Consider the following 4,564-nt stretch of genomic DNA (forward strand, 5'->3'; position numbering starts at 1 on the left):
AAAAATATTTTAACTAGATCATAAAATAATATATATATAAAATAGAACACAAAAAAATCATAGTTTTAGATATACATGTTTTTAAGTCGGGTACTAATCGGTTCTTATCGGGTCGGGTCTATTCGGATCGGTTCTTATCGGGTCAGATCTATTCGGATCAGTTCTTTTCGGGTTCGGGTCTATTCGGATCGGTTCCTTTCGGTTCCAGTTTTTTCGGATAAAAGAAATTTAGACCCAAAAGGTACTTGTAAATTTTCGGTTCGGTTCCAGGTCGGATATTTTTTGGTCGATTCCGGTTCGGGTTTTCGGGTCCAGGTTAAAATGCCCAGGCCTACTCATGATTGTTTTATTGCTGTACTATTTATTAACCACAATAAATTTTTTTTTTTGGTAATCATTAACCACAACAATTGATCAGACAAAGTTAATTTAAGACAACTTTATTAAAAATGTACAAATTTTATCACAAAATAACAAATAGTGAAAAGAATGACCAAAATAATACTCTTTCAGTTTTATAATAAATGTCACTTTAAGTTTATTTTTTGTTTCAAAACAAATGTGATTCTATAATTTCAATTTCAATGTAACTAAGTACATTACATTTATTTTTACCATTTTGAATAACCAATAAGCTTTAATTTAAATTATTTTCATTTTAATTAATCATAATCATATATTAACTAATAATATATATTGGTCTACTGCATAATCTATATTATAATAGAAGAGTTTTTGCTCTCTTCTGAAGCTATCCATCTCAACATTATGTGGACCCCACTTATAAATCTAAACATTAAAACGACAAAAGGGAATTGTATCGTCAACTTAACCTATATTTGCTCTTTCTCTCACGGCGTTGATCCTCCCATCTCTGTCCTCGATCCGCTTCTCTCATGGGGCCATATACACACACTGGTCCTTGGTCTCAACTTCACCCGCCTCCGTCTCCAGGGACGGATCGAAGGAAACGTCAACAGTTCTGTGCTTAACTCGAGAAATCTAAGATCTGATTACGATTCTCCCCATGCGGCTCCTGTTTCAGTGAAAGGAAGAAGTTGCATTGATCTGAACAATGATATTGACGAAGGAGAAGATCGGATTGGAAGATGAAGGTGTGGCTAGGATCAATAGAAAGCTCTCTGATGATTTTCTTTTTCTGAAAAGGAAGTCTCTGATGATTTTGATAGAGTCTTTGGAGAGATGAAAACCAAAGCCAATAAGAAATCAATTAAATCTGATTCGGTGAGGAAGATATTGAAGGAGAAGCAGAAGACTAGGGTTGAGGAAACAAGTCCAACGAGAACATCTCCAAGATTGTGTAAGCGTAGTAATACTTAGTTTTAAAAAAAATTACATCGTCAAAGATATTTTACTCAGTAGGATTTAGATCTAAGGGTACAGTTCATGAAAAGGAACTTAGTATTTCGATTGCTTATAAATATGGAATTTTCTGGTTAAAAAAAAACTTAAAACAAATAGTAAACAAGCAACGTTTATTGCTACCATCTAATTTCTGAACGTTTTTCTTTATTCAGATTTATAACTCCTGGAGATTTTCGACGAACATAAAAAGTGAAGGGGAACACAAGATTTGGGATCAGTGGAGAATTTTCAGATCTTTGTAAGCGATTATTGAATGGTGGGGTTTCAGCGTATGTTTAATTCCATCTTTTCATATTAGAAATTTGGTATTGTGATTTTAGGATTTCCAAGACATTCTTGACTGATATCTATCTGTTTAATTATATGTTGTAGATTGTTTACCAAGATGAACTCAAAATTTCGATGCAGAGAGGCATGCATTGCATAAGGTACGAAAACTTCACATTCCTCTTAATTTTTCAATTTCTGGATTTTGTTTCCCCTTTCTTTTTGTTTGGAGTCTCTGTTCCCTAAGTTCATGTCTCACAAGTTTTAATCATGTTACTGCATTTTCTTTAAGAAAAGATTCTTGATCTATAAACTTATAACCGTGGATTTCTAAGGAATCTGTGGAAATTACGTTATGTGTATCAGAATTCTGATCGTCTAGGCTATCCTTTACCCTTGGGTTGATCATGAAAATGTTTATGACTGTTACCTGATACCAAAATTTTGAAAGAGTTTTAAACTTCATATACTTGGGTTTTCCTTTGTTACTATGTGTATCTATCATCTTTATAGGTTTATGGCATATGGAAATAAGCCATGGGCAGTTATTATACATTTCAGAGAAAACCTCTGAATACGAAGGTCACTTAACATTCATTAGCAGCCCACATATGTAGAGACATGCATATCTAAGTCGTGATATTCAGGCCACGTTGAATCTTTGGCCAATTTAATGGGGGGGGGGGGGGGGGGGGGGGGGGGTAATAGGTATTCAATAGGTCTATCCTGGCTGAGTCATCGTTCACAATATTTCTAGAACTTATACAAAAAAATTGATGTGCGTGTGTGAATGTAGGATATCCACTGCATGTGGGATAAATGAAACGAAAACGTATTTGGATTTAAGGATCTCGAGTTGCTCATAAAAAAAGGATTTAAGGATTTCTTTTTTAGATTCAGTTATATACAATATTTCATTTATCCTTTTTTCCAATTATTCAACATAGAATACGTAGTAACTGAATTGTGTGATCTGTATTGGATTTGCCTATTAGTTTTTCTGTTCAAGACTTACGGATGGAACATGTTCGAAGTACTATAGTCTATAAGTCAGAGCAAGTTCCATATAGTGTGAGAATGAAAGGGATACTCTTCAATGTGTTTTTTTGGGATATATTTGAGACCTTATGACCTATTATTAAATAACAGATGAATATTGCAGGAAACCGCAAGCATAGTGATTGGCAGAAGACTTATGATCTGTTCATATTAAAAAGTCCAGGCAGTGGTTTATAACGGTTAGTAAACCCATGGAATCACAAGAACTGAGAAACATACCAAATACAAGTTTAACACTTGCATATAATATGACCTTCCGCAGGTATATATACTCATAACGGAACGGAGGTGGAAGCAGGAATAAAAAACATGGAAGATGGTATTGAACAAGAGAACTAAATTTCACCTAAATGTTTAAGACATTTTATCGTGTAACCAAGTGACTAATTGCATATGTACAATTAACGATGACAACACATTCTATTTGATAGGGCATCAACTGTGAAAGCCCATAACATTGTTAAATACTATAGGAAAAAAAAGAGAAAATTAATTAAGTCGACATGTGAAAAAATAAGTGCGATGATTTGAGGAACGAACAAAAGTGACAGATATGGGTAATCGTGATACGAGACCAAATAAGTTAACAAATAGAAACTGAAATTATAGAACAATAATACTTAGAATATATTGCACACTAACCCCGCGCTTGCGCGGGGTAAGGGGTAAGACCATCTAGGTTTCTTAATTTCGCAGAAATGTCAAATTAACACTTAATATGAAATACACAGAGTATTCACTGAACAATAAAAACTAAGCTAGACCTTAAATCCTAATCCACAAATCCTCCTAATCCACAAACTAAACTAAACTAGACTTTAAAACCTAAACTATAATTCTTAACAAACTAATTCTATAAATATATGTATATTTAAACCATTTAATTGATACTACTATGATAGTTTTTCTTTCTGTGCATGTCCATCTTTTTAGATAATACAAATTCCCTTTTTTCTTTAAATTTAGAAAACTCGACTGTATTTTGAAATATTTGAATATTCATATTTTTGTAGAAGTTTACTTTTTTATACAGGAATAGGAGAATCATCTGATTCAAAATTTAGAACCCAGAAATTTGAAAATAAGAACTTGGCGTTTTACTTTAATTAAGCCAAACGTTTTTGCCCTTGGATTAATTATCCTCAATAATAATTATATTTATATTAAATTTATATATAATTAATTACAAACTTATGATGTTAACATGGTTACATATCTTCTACAAAAAAAAACATGGTTACATATTTACATAGTATTTTTATTATCTTATTATTTTAGTAGATGTCATATTCTGAACCAATTCAATATAAAATTAATATATTTATTTAAATACTGAGTTTATTGATTTAGTGATATTAATATATATGATCTTAGTTTCTTCTCTCCAGGATCCTCCACATCACTAAGTCATCTCTTCCCTTTCAGTTAGTTGATACGGGGTTCGCTATTGTTATGTTTATGGGCTGACCTGTGACACTTGCATCTTCTTCCCGAATCACAAATTTAGGGTTCATCCGCTTTAAGACTATTCAATTCTCTAACAATGGCAATTATGAAATTGCGTTTTCGTATACGCTTTGTTAATAATCTCAAAGTCCATTTATTTTCAAATCGTTTTGTCTTCTATCTTTTACCTCTGAACCGTTACAAGTCGCATAGATTGGCATCAATAACACAAACTTAACTCTTCCTCACCACTACGACCACGATCAAAAGTTCAATGAATCTTATTCAATTTCCAGTCGGTGATTCTCATCTATAAAAATGTAGGTATTTATCCCTTGAACATCATCTTTACATCTCCTATCATCGAGAGAAATATTATTTTCATTGTAATGGCTGCATCATCTGT

The 4,564-nt window shown here is 32.6% G+C and overlaps 1 long non-coding RNA gene across 1 annotated transcript; it reads left to right on the forward strand.

Moving 5' to 3' along the window:
• Positions 1-813: 813 nt before the first annotated feature.
• LOC106443107 lies at positions 814-3,219 on the forward strand. Its single transcript, XR_001287947.3, has 5 exons — positions 814-1,321; positions 1,539-1,642; positions 1,759-1,814; positions 2,816-2,891; positions 2,975-3,219. It is a non-coding gene; the product is annotated as an uncharacterized LOC106443107 (long non-coding RNA).
• Positions 3,220-4,564: the final 1,345 nt, after the last annotated feature.

This window comes from Brassica napus, chromosome C6 (assembly GCF_020379485.1).
Source record: "Brassica napus cultivar Da-Ae chromosome C6, Da-Ae, whole genome shotgun sequence".
Lineage (NCBI taxonomy): Eukaryota > Viridiplantae > Streptophyta > Magnoliopsida > Brassicales > Brassicaceae > Brassica > Brassica napus.